The sequence below is a fragment of the Schistocerca piceifrons genome, chromosome 8 (assembly GCF_021461385.2).
Source record: "Schistocerca piceifrons isolate TAMUIC-IGC-003096 chromosome 8, iqSchPice1.1, whole genome shotgun sequence".
Lineage (NCBI taxonomy): Eukaryota > Metazoa > Arthropoda > Insecta > Orthoptera > Acrididae > Schistocerca > Schistocerca piceifrons.
This window is the reverse complement of record NC_060145.1, coordinates 444,536,086-444,549,543: the sequence shown is the minus strand read 5'-3', so window position 1 is coordinate 444,549,543 and position 13,458 is coordinate 444,536,086.

The following is a 13,458-nucleotide window of genomic DNA, read 5'->3' as shown; positions in this document are numbered from 1 at the left end:
TAATATATGTCTCTACATCCTTACATTTGTCCTCTAGCCATTCCTGCTTAGTCATTTTCAATTTCCTGTCGATCTCATTTAGACGTTTGTATTCCCTTTCACCTGCCTCATTTATTGCATTTTTTTAAATATTTTCTCCTTTCATCGATTAAATTCGATATCTCTTCTGTCAGCCATGGTCTTCTGCTAGCCCTCATCATTTTATGTACTTGATCCTCCATTGCCTTCACGATTTCGTCTCTCAAAGCCACCCATTCTTCTTCTACTGTATTCATTTCCCCTGTTCTTGTCAGTCGTTCCCTAATGCTGCCTTTGAAACTCTGCACAACCTCTGGTTCTTTTAGTTTATCCAGGTCCTACCTCGATAAATTCCAGCCTTTTTGCAGCTTTTTTGCTTTTAATCTGCAGTTTATAACCAATAAAATATGGTCAGAGTCCACATCTGTCCCTGGAAAAGCCTTACAGTTTAAAACCTGGTTCCGAAATCTCTGTCTTACCATTAGATAATCAAGCTGAAACCTTCCAGTGTCTCGAGGTCTCTTCCACGTATATAACCTTCTTTCTGTAACACTGTTGTTCGTATATTCTCTCCTTGTCTGAACTGTGAATTGAATTCGTAGCTCTTTAATTCATATTCGATGTACGCAAATTTTGTGTTTTGAGAATGCTAATCTTGCTAACTCGAAAGTTTTCATTTCTTCTCTTTGAAGTCTAATTCCCTTTTCAAATGTCTCCTTTTTTGCCTATACTATTTGCTCAATGTACAGATACAGTATCATAGAATATAGATTTGTTAGTATATCAACGCGGACTGTTCAACATGCCTACGAAGTTCCACCACAGTAGTGGTCCCCTTCTGTTGAGTAGCCAACGGCGTTGAACTAGTCTTGGGCAGATGTTTTCTATAAGCATCAAGTTAAAGAGAGATGCAAGCTACGATTGCTGATGAGCTTCATCGTCGTGCCTGTTGAACGTATCCTAGGTGGGCAGCTATCACAAAAGGATTTGGCAACCTTCATCAAGCATACATAATTGACATGATTGCATATTCGAAATGGAATTCTGGATATAAATATTTATTAACAGTGGTTGATGTTTATTCCAAATACGCATGGGTTGCTGCTCTGAAGAGTAAAGGCGGTGTTGCAGTTGCAAACGTTCTTAAAAAAATGTACACAGCAAGCAGGCGGGTTCCAGTACACTTACAAACTGATATTGGGAAATAATTCTACAATACTAGTTTCAAAAAGTTGATGCAACATCTCAGAATTAATCACTAGTCTACTTTTTTAAATATGAAAGCAGGATTCTCAAGAGTCTTATTTTCAGAAAATTTACTGTTCAGGGCTCCTACGAATTGATTAATAGTGTACAAGGATTCGTAAAGCAATATAATCACACGAAGCACAGGACAATTAAAATTCAGGCAGCGGAGGTGTATAATAAAATCAAAATGATCGATCCACGCCCTTAGAAACTTAAAACTGGCGATTATGTCAGTGTTAGCAAAGAGAAGACAGTCTTTGACAAAGAATACACTGCAACTGGTCAAAGGAAATTTTCAGAATACGTAAAGTGCGGTTTCTCAGATGCAGCTATGGGTGGTACGTCTTCCATTTCCAAAATTTGTGAGCTCGCAGGCGAGCTCTTACCTGCTACCTTTTTGGTTCCCATTACTGCAAGGGGTGAGGAATCTTGGCTGCTACATTTCGCTCCAGTTCTCCTTGCCGCCGTCACTCTTCTGGGAAAGTCGAATGATAGCGACAGACTTGATCGATCGTGGTACACAGGACGTGGTACACAGAACGAACTATCTCCATGGTACTTAAACCGAACTTTGTTAGTGGTTGATCGATCGACTTATTTCCGTGGTACAGAAATCGAACTAACCTACACTTGCACAACACACTGGAAAAACGACACACGCAAGGTGTTTTTTTCCACCTCAACCGGCCTAAACCACCCTTTTAACACTTGAACTGATAATTCGTAAGAAAGGGAAGTTCACAATATTCCCATATTAAATTATGAAAATTTTTACCTCTTGTACACAGAGAAAACTGTAGTAGTAAACATTGTGTGTGTGTGTGTGTGTGTGTGAGAGAGAGAGAGAGAGAGAGAGTGTGTGTGTGTGTGTGTGTGTGTGTGTGTGTGTGTGTGTGTGTGTGTACATAACTGACTCATCTGGACGGCTGCCCAACCCTGGACAACGGCCAGAACGTGATGACTCAGATGGGTACGGTGCGGTGTAGTAAGCTTCCTCGTTGCGTATATACGTCTTCAAAGTGTTCCAGAACGAGCATAGACATACTACTGACGTATAGTTACCAATACTTAAATCTAAGATCAAAATTACATGAACATGAAAACCAAAACTTATAAAAACATTACATTATATTTCATTCATTTGTTAAATGACGTCATACGTGTTCACATCTTCTTTTTCAATCTACAGGTATGGAAGCAAGTACTAATAGTGCTTATACTACAGAATTATAAGTACTCCTTTATTTCTGTGATCGCAGTTAATTGGCGGAATTGCTCATCGATATAACTCAGATTAATCTTAAACAATAAGATATTCTTGGAGAAATTACACATTCATAGCCGAGAACAGTGTTCACTGACCAGATAAACTACTGACATACACGGACGCTAATCAATGAATGCAGCAACCAGCACACATATCTATCAAATTAACTTAAACGACTCGTGAAGAGCACAGTACAGGAGACATTTGAATTCATATGGGCATCCTGACATATTACAGCAAGAGATGAACCCTTGAGGTAGCATTCGAGGTGACGAAGAAGAATGATTGTGATGACTGGTCATCACTGCAAGATAGCGACGTAGTCATGCTCTCAAACTGCAAACAGTGGCGCTTACACGCCATTAACATTCCTGAGGTAGTTGAGCAAGCATACATTACTGCGACTCAGGGCGACCCGTAGTCCAGAGTATATTCTGCGCATATCAGAGTCGTTTTGCTGCAGCCGTCGGTCCGAAGAGAAGCTGGCAGACAGATTGTAGTGCCGGCACTTTGAAGTTTTATTACTTCCGAAACTCCACACAATGTTAAGTTTCCGACCTCAAAATAAGGAGAGTGCCAACGGCTGGTAGGCTGACTAGACAAGGACTTAACAAATAGACCGTTTTATCGCCATAGAAATTTATTTTCTGCCTTCATCCTAACAATTGAAACACAGTCGATTTTGTAGCATTTCGATTCTTATAGCAAGTAACAAATCGATTTGAATTTTTGTATGGATCTAATAATCACCGCTACCGTAGGCAGATAATCTGATCATCTCAATCTGATCTCAGTTGCATTAAGATACCGGCATTCTGTTCCTAATATGTCAGAAATCTGTGTTACTCTTTCTTCTAGCTCTAAATTTTTAAATTGCATTTAAAATCATTAGTTCTTGCAAACAAAATTAATAAAGTGATAATAAAATCACCCCTCTATAACTACACCGTGCAAATAACTGTGAAGTGTAAGGCTGTGGGTACAACGTATTGTGCCAGTCATTGGGACTTCTTCCCTTTCCATTAACACGTGTCGCGCAAGAAGAATTTTTAATAGGTCTGTGGGCCCTGTGATTAAGCCAACCGTGTTTTCGCGATCCCTACTTAAGAGATACGTAGTAGCTTCTTGAACATTCCTAGTGTCATCACTTAAAGCCAGTTTCTGTAAATATAGATATGTGGTTTCAGTTCTGTACGACATGTCAGACAGAACAGACACCGTACATCTACGTATATACGAGCGAGGGCGGCTCTAGTTACTTTTCAATGCGAATGTGCCATATCTTCCAACCCCCTGTAGACATCGCGGATGTGACGAACAGTGGGGTACTACTTGCGGGTGACACGTTGAGAACTTGGGTCAGGCAGGAAAAGTGTCCGGATGGCCGAGACGGTTCAGGCAACCGTTCTACTGGAGGGGAGTACGTGGCTTCGAGTTCCAGTCAAGCACAAAGGCTGGGGTTGTCTTGTTTGGGGAGGAGACCAGACACCGAGGTCGCGGTCTCATCGGACAAGGGAAGGACGGGAAAGGAAACGGGCCGTGACTTTTCAAAGGAACCATCCCGGCATTTGCCTGGAGCGATTTAGGGAAATCACGGAAAAACTAAATCAGGATGGCCGGACGCGGGAATGAACCATCATCCTTCCGAATGCGAGTCCAGTGTGCTAGCCACTGCGCCACCTGGCTTGGTAGGCACAAATTTCAACGTCCACCGTCTCTCTTAATAATCTATTTATTATAAACAGCGAGTCAGTAGCTAAAAATATCTCTGGAACCTACAATGATGTGAACTAATTTTTAGGTATTCAGTGTTTCGTCCTCCATAAGTGAGTGTCTTGATTAAACTATCAATGATTGATGTAATGAAGTGGGATCTACACCATCATTCATAATGCGGTTGAAATTCCCAGTAGTCAAATTCTTAATTCATACAAACAACTTTCTGCGGAGGATAACCACAGCTCAGAGACATTGATAATAACAATGACAACACTCAGCAGTGAATAACCAATAAAATTATCGTAAATAATTACGTGAAATTAAAAGCCAAAGGATGATGAGGTATTTTGAAAGGCTCCGTACCTTTATGAAGTCGGTTTATTAACAACAGACGGGGATTACTTGCTGCTGTTTCGTTGAATGCCAACACAATGGTTCTGTATTTCTACCATTGCAAAAATTTCACACAGCGATCTGTATTGTTGACAGGTAAACCTGAAGATGCGTTTATATTAAACGTGAAACTGGTAGTTGCCAAACAAGGACCTTCATACAGCTCTGCATCTTTTGAAAATACCTCATCACTTTTTAATTTGTAGTTGTTATAATTGTTATAATATTTGTCGATCCTGCGACCGTGGCAACAGCGCGGTTCCGGACTGAAGAGACTAGAACCGCTCGACCAAAGCGGCCGGATTGCTCATTGGTTAGTTTACATACATTACAGTCACATATGGTAAAGAACTTCCTATTTACACTCCTCAACACGCATTGTTAGTACACGCGCGATTCAAAAAGACAGTTGCGTGTGTGCCTTTACACTAATGTCTTAAAGGTGTGGATTCCCACTTGCAATCGTATGCTCCAGAAAATCTACTCCGGCTCACTCGATTTGATTCAGTAAACTCGACTGCCCAACCGGAAACGCTATGATTCGTTTTTAATAGTACCTAAATATTTCCATATGCGGAAGCGTTTTGATTTACCTACTGTTAGCGTTTCCAGGTGTTTTTACTATGTGTACATCAGTTTACTGCTACTGTCTTCAGGGCTGGAAACACAACAGTTTTTCAGATGATCTCTTGTTATCTTTTTCTCTCTTTGCTGTAGTTGTGCTTATACCTGCTGTTAAGGATATGAAGATATGATGAACAGAAGGATAATGTGACGACTGATGGTAACAGAAATGGAAGTCCATTGCCACACCATCACCTTTTTCTCTACAGTTCCAAAGGCTAAAGGAAGAAAAATTAATCTGTGCTGTCAGCCTCCCATTCAAGAAAGTAAATGTATAATCCCTCAGAAGAGACAACTGTAGAAAGCCAGTATCAGTCTGGTGAAGATATTGTGTCTGAAAATGTGTCTCATATCTTTCCATGTTATGGCCAGCAGTACCTCTGCTCTGCATGCTCTGCCCCAATATATTAAGCTGTGTTATGAAGTACAGCTGTGTTAAGTGACACACATAACTAATTATTTTTTATGCTTGAGGATTTTATACATTTTCAAGTGTGAAGGAGTGTATCAACACACACAGCAAAATATATAATGATCTGGACTCCAATTTGTATTCAGTTTTAAAGCTTGTGTTTCTTTGTTATGCTAAAATTCATGCTTTACAGTTCATATATGTAGTTGTATTATGCATGGCCTACGTGTGTACTAATATAGTTACAAATATTACTTCTCTATTTCTGCTGACTCAGTAGTAATTAAAGACTTGCTGTCATTTGTCAACCGTTTGTTTCCACTTGCGTAGTACATTCTGTGCGGCAGTTAATGCAAAACACGGAGTGGTACTGTGCCCAATGGACTGAATCTCTGCTTCTAGTACTTTTGATGTAGGAGATGCTTCATAACACATCTAATGTTTATGAGTTTTCAATTACACTCAAATCCATATTAAGGATAGGTGGTTAAAGCACAGGGGATACTTAATATCTGACATAATAGAAATGAGGCGAAAAAAATCAATCAGTACTGTTCCCAGCATGATCCCCCCACATGACATAATAAAAGTATGAGGAAACACATGCGGAGAAGAGACTGCAGGTCTTGATACAGATACAAAATCTCATCATGGGTGTGTGTATTGACTGCCATTTTTCATTACTCCCCAATCTGGTTAAAAAAAAAAAAAAAAAAAAAAAAAAAAAAAAAAAAAAAAAGAACCCATGCTGGACCTGTTATTACAATGTGATGAAAGGACAAGAGATTTTATCTTAGTCATTATTTTCTTTTTCTAGTCTAATTAAGTTGTGAGATCACAAAATAAAACAATAACTTTAATGTTCAACAAAAAATTTCCTCAGTTACCCTCTACATTATGTAAATGTTATAAAAACGTAAATTTTAAATATCGCTGCTCACGGTCGTTAAGTGATGGCTGTACGTACCATATCGATTTCCGTGGTTATTTCACGCAGTGTTGCTGGGCTGTTAGTACTGACAACTCTACGCAAATGCCGCTGCTTTGTTAAGTGAAGTCCATCGGCACTGCGTTGTCCGTGGTGAGAGGTAATGCCTGAAATCTGGTTTTCTATGCACACTCTAGAGTGAATACGAATGTCAAAGTTATTGTGAAATTTGTCCGTACGCCTATAAAGCAATTAAACGTTTGTGACTGGAATAAAAAATGTTTTAGCCTACCGGGCAACATTTGACTAAATTCCTGGGTCTGTCATGTGTGCATAGTGCAACCGGACAATTTAGCTGTTGCAAACGCCCCAAAGAGGTGAAAACATCATTTACCTGGGTTCAGTCCCGTGAGTCGCTAGTTGGCCGTGGTTTGGTGTGCAGAAGAAGGACGACGTTGAGTTGATTAGGCAGGAATCCCACCAAACACACAACGAACGCAGTAGCAACCGTACTGTACCCGGGCGCCAGCTGAGAGCCCTAGCCGCGCACCTACCCGGTGACAGTCACGGCACCGCTAGAGGTACTTGCTTGTCGCTAAACGACGTTCAAATGGCAGGATCAGAGTTGATACTAAAATAAGTCTACGAGGGACGCTTATTGTGTCTGTTGTGAACCTTAGTGACGCGACAGACTGGTTCAACGCCCATCGCAGTGTGTAATAAACAAGAAACTAACTAAATCCGCTACAAAATAAAACTAAAGGTTGTTATATAAAATACCAACGGCCCTGCCGCAGTGGTAACACCGGTTCCCGTTAGATCATCGAAGTAAAAAGCTGTCGGGCTGGGCTAGCACTTGGATGGGTGACCATCCGTTCTGCCGACCGCTGTGGCAAGCGGGGTGCACTCAGCTCTTGTGAGGCAAACTGAGGAGCTACTCGATTGAGAAGTAGCGGCTCCGGTCTTGTAAACTGACATACGGCCGGGAGAGCGGTGTGCTGACCACATGCCCCTCCATACCCGCATCCAGTGACGACTATGGTCTGAGGGTGACACGGCGGCCGGTCGGTAACGTTGAGCATTCCAAGGCCTGTTCGGATGGAATTTAGATTTTGTATAAAATAAATTCGAAAACGATTTCTCCATATCAATAACAATACCACGCGAATCTCCTAATTTAGTGTATATTTCTTATATCATCTATGTTTGCCCTCTAAGGAAAAAAATTCTGTTTTTGTAATAATAACCTTTATTTCATCCATTATTATCTCTGCAACGGGATGTCTGTTTCCACCATACAATTTTTCCGTGACAGTTGACCCGTGTTGTACACTTGAGACCAGAGCGAGTGATCCTCCAGCCGATTCGTGATGCCTCATGCCACTCCAACTCATCGCCTGCTTCCTGTACTGAAAATGGGTTAACTAAATTATTTCAAGTTCTTTGTAAATGAACAGTAACGCAAATATTTAACGTTTTCCAAACGAAAATCGAGCCGTTGTTTACCAGAATCATTTACAGAAACGCTACACTCGAAGTGAAAAATAATGAAACTCATGATCTATAAAACACACACTTCACCTATGACAATTAAGAAAATCTATCTGATTTCAAAAACATGAGAAGAAGATAGAATGACACTGCTTATGAATGGGAGTGAATTGTGACAGTAATAATAAAAAGTAATGAATTTCCCTACGTGAGTGTAAGTGTAGAGTGATGATTCGTTGAACGGCGTCGTCAAGTCGACTTCAAAAGCTGTGTCACCGTCATTCAAGGGTACTGTGTAACAGAACATCATGAAAGAGAATCCACAGCATCCCAAAATCTCACATGACGTGACAAATAGTAACCTCTACGTAAACTTTTCGTTATGTTTTCAGTTTAAGACATTTGCCGGGACTAGCTCTGCTTCCTTATACCACTTACTTCTTAATCACTCTTGTTAATCACTCTACAAATTCAAATGGCTCTAAGCACAATAGGACTTAAATTTTAAGGTCATCAACCCCTAGACTTACAACTACTTAAACCTAACTAACCTAGGGACATCACACACACCCATACCCGAGGCAGGATTCTAACCTGCGACTGTAGCAGTAGCGACGCTCTACAACTTAGATTAATTAAATATGATTCAAAGTTGTGTTAGCTTTTTTCGGTATCGGTAACATTTTCTACCCTAAGATTGTTTTTAAATGTTTTTATTTTTTCAGGGTTGTAGCGGTGAGTGCCAAATGACATTTACTAATACAGTGGTGCTATTGAAGCTAAAAACAAAAAGAAATTGTAACGTTATCATATCCCATCAGTGAATCTTTTACCTTATGTGTGCTCCCTGCCGTCGTTGGATAAGCAGCTGCAGCAGCAAGTCGTATACTCCTAGCTCACTCATTTGTTACATAGTTTAATTTTTAATTTCTTTGCGTGTTTTTGGTACTTGCATTGTTTAATTCATAAATTTCGGGCGTATTATAGTATTTGAGAGTTGTAGCATCGCGTTTTAGTACCTGAATAGTGTAAATTCGCGTAGTCGTTTGTCTTCTGTTTTTGTTTTGAACGGCCAATGTCGGTTGGTCACAGTCAGTGTGCTCCCTGCCGTCGTTGGATAAGCAGCTGCAGCAGCAAGTCGTATACTCCTAGCTCACTCATTTGTTACATAGTTTAATTCTCAATTTTTTTGCGTGTTTTTGGTACTTGCATTGTTTAATTCATAAATTTCAGGCGTATTATAGTATTTGAGAGTTGTAGCATCGCGTTTTAGTACCTGAATAGTGTAAAATCGCGTAGTCTCCTTGAGCCGCCGAGCAGTGTGTCAGCAGTGCGCAAGTAGCAGCATTACTGCATTTACTAGGCAATCTTGTATTTTAATAACCGTTTAAATTTTGTGTCGAATTGTTTGCGCTCTCTGTAGATTAGTTCAGACGTTCTTTGCACAACAGTTTTTAGCATGGGGAGGGACTGCAACTGCTGTGTTCGGATGCAGGCTGAGTTGGCATCCCTTCGCTCTCAGCTTCAGGCAGTGTTGGCTTCGGTCACACAGCTTGAGGCTGTTGCCAATGGGTATCACTGTGGGGTTCCGGATGGGGGTTTGTCGGGGACGACCAGCTCGTCCCACGCATCCCCCGATCGGACTACGACTGTGGTTGCCCGGGATACTGCCCGCATTGAGGCTGATCCCTCACCTGTGGTAGAGTGGGAGGTCGTCTCAAGGTGTGGCAAGGGGCGAAAGACATTCTGGAGGGCTGAACGGAAGGCCTCTCCAGTTTGTCTGACGAACCGGTTTCAGGCTCTGTCTGAGGCTGATACTGATCTTCGGCCTGACATTGCTGCTTGTCCTGTTCCAGAGGTTGCCCCTCAGTCTGCAAGATCCAGGCGGTCGCAGAGGGTGGGCTTACTGGTAGTTGGGAGCTCCAATGTCAGGCGCGTAATGGGGCCCCTTAGGGATATGGCAGCAAGAGAGGGGAAGAAAACCAATGTGCACTCCGTGTGTATACCGGGGGGAGTCATTCCAGATGTGGAAAGGGTCCTTCCGGATGCCATGAAGGGTACGGGGTGCACCCATCTGCAGGTGGTCGCTCATGTCGGCACCAATGATGTGTGTCGCTATGGATCCGAGGAAATCCTCTCTGGCTTCCGGCGGCTATCTGATTTGGTGAAGACTGCCAGTCTCGCTAGCGGGATGAAAGCAGAGCTCACCATCTGCAGCATCGTCGACAGGACTGACTGCGGACCTTTGGTACAGAGCCGAGTGGAGGGTCTGAATCAGAGGCTGAGACGGTTCTGCACCGTGTGGGCTGCAGATTCCTCGACTTGCGCCATAGGGTGGTGGGCTTTCGGGTTCTGCTGGATAGGTCAGGAGTCCACTACACGCACCAAGCGGCTACACGGGTAGCAGGGCTTGTGTGGCGTGGGCTGGGCGGCTTTTTAGGTTAGATGGCCTTGGGCAAGTACAGAAAGGGCAAGGGCAACAGCGTCAACGGGTGCAGGGCTAAGTCAGGACATGCGGGGACCAAGCAGCAATCGGTATTGTAATTGTAAACTGTCGAAGCTGCGTTGGTAAAGTACCGGAACTTCAAGCGCTGATAGAAAGCACCAAAGCCGAAATCGTTATAGGTACAGAAAGCTGGCTGAAGCCAGAGATAAATTCTGCCGAAATTTTTACAAAGGTACAGACGGTGTTTAGAAAGGATAGATTGCACGCAACCGTGGTGGAGTGTTCGTCGCTGTTAGCAGTAGATATCCTGTAGTGAAGTAGAAGTGGATAGTTCCTGTGAATTATTATGGGTGGAGGTTACACTCAACAACCGAGCTAGGTTAATAATTGGCTCCTTTTACCGACCTCCCGACTTAGCAGCGTTAGTGGCAGAACAACTGCGAGAAAATTTGGAATACATTTCACATAAATTTTCTCAGCAAGTTTTAGTCTTAGGTGGAGATTTCAAATTACCAGATATAGACTGGGACACTCAGATGTTTAGGACAGGTGGTAGGGACAGAACATCGAGTGACATTATACTGAGTGCACTATCCGAAAATTACCTCAAGCAATTAAACAGAGAACCGACTCGTGGAGATAACATCTTGGACCTACTGATAACAAACAGACCCGAACTTTTCGACTCTGTATGTACAGAACAGGGAATCAGTGATCATAAGGCCGTTGCAGCATCTCTGAATATGGAAGTTAGTAGGAATATAAAAAAAGGGAGGAAGGTTTATCTGTTTAGCAAGAGTAATAGAAGGCAGATTTCAGACTACCTAACAGATCAAAACGAAAATTTCTTTTCCGACACTGACAATGTTGAGTGTTTATGCAAAAAGTTCAAGGCAATCGTAAAATGCGTTTTAGACGGGTACGTGCCGAGTGAAACTGTGAGGGACGGGAAAAACCCACCGTGGTACAACAACAAAGTTAGGAAACTACTGCGAAAGCAAAGAGAGCTTCACTCTAAGTTTAAACGCAGCCAAAGCCTCTCAGACAAACAGAAGCTAAACGATGTCAAAGTTAGCGTAACGAAGGCTATGCGTGATGCGTTCAATGAATTCGAATGTAAAATTCTATGTACCGAATTGACAGAAAATCCTAGGAAGTTCTGGTCTTACGTTAAATCAGTAAGTGGCTCGAAACAGCATATCCAGACACTCCGGGATGGTGATGGCATTGAAACAGAGGATGACACGCGTAAAGCTGAAATACTAAGCACCTTTTTCCAAAGCTGTTTCACAGAGGAAGACCGCACTGCAGTTCCTTCTCTAAATCCTCGCACAAACGAAAAAATCGCTGACATCGAAATAAGTGTCCAAGGTATAGAAAAGCAACTGGAATCACTCAACTGAGGAAAGTCCACTGGACCAGACGGGATTCCAATTCGATTCTACACAGAGTACGCGAATGAACTTGGCCCCCCTTCTAACAGCCGTGTACCGCAAGTCTCTAGAGGAACGGAAGGTTCCAAATGATTGGAAAAGAGCACAGGTAGTCCCAGTCTTCAAGAAGAGTCGTCGAGCAGATGCGCAAAACTATAGACCTATATCTCTGACGTCGATCTGTTGTAGAATTTTAGAACATGTTTTTTGCTCGAGTATCATGTCGTTTTTGGAAACCCAGTATCTACTATGTAGAAATCAACATGGATTCCGGAAACAGCAATCGTGTGAGACCCAACTCGCTTTATTTGTTCATGAGACCCAGAAAATATTAGATACAGGCTTCCAGGTAGATGCTATTTTTCTCGACTTCCGGAAGGCGTTCGATACAGTTCCGCACTGTCGCCTGATAAACAAAGTAAGAGCCTACGGAATATCAGACCAGCTGTGTGGCTGGATTGAAGAGTTTTTATCAAACAGAACACAGCATGTTGTTATCAATGGAGAGACGTCTACAGACGTTAAAGTAACCTCTGGCGTGCCACAGGGGAGTGTTATGGGACCATTGCCTTTCACAATATATATAAATGACCTAGTAGATAGTGTCGGAAGTCCCATGCGGCTTTTCGCGGATGATGCTGTAGTATACAGAGAAGTTGCAGCATTAGAAAATTGTAGCGAAATGCAGGAAGATCTGCAGCGGATAGGCACTTGGTGCAGGGAGTGTCAACTGACCCTTAACATAGACAAATGTAATGTATTGCGAATACATAGAAAGAAGGATCCTTTATTGTGTGATTATATGATAGCGGAACAAACACTGGTAGCAGTTACTTCTGTAAAATATCTGGGAGTATGCGTGCGGAACGATTTGAAGTGGAACGATCATATAAAATTAATTGTTGGTAAGGCGGGTACTAAGTTTAGATTCATTGGGCGAGTCCTTAGAAAATGTAGTCCATCAACAAAGGAAGTGACTTACAAAACACCCGTTCGACCTATACTTGAGTATTGCTCATCAGTGTGGGATCCGTACCAGATCGGGTTGACGGAGGAGATAGAGAAGATCCAAAGAAGAGCGTCGCGTTTCGTCACAGGGTTATTTGGTAACCGTGATAGCGTTACGGAGATGTTTAACAAACTCTGCAAGAGAGGCGCTCTGCACCGCGGTGTAGCTTGCTCGCCAGGTTTCGAGAGGGTACGTTTCTGGATGAGGTATCGAATATATTGCTTCCCCTTACTTATACCTCCCGAGGAGATCACGAATGTAAAATTAGAGAGATTAGAGCGCGCACGGAGGCTTTCAAACAGTCGTTCTTCCCGCGAACCGTACGCGACTGGAACAGGAAAGGGAGGTAATGACTGTGGCACGTAAAGTGCCCTCCGCCACACACCGTTGGGTGGCTTGCGGAGTATAAATGTAGAAGTAGATGTAGAAGTGAAAACGTAAAGTAAAGTCATATGGCTTTAATGACTCCC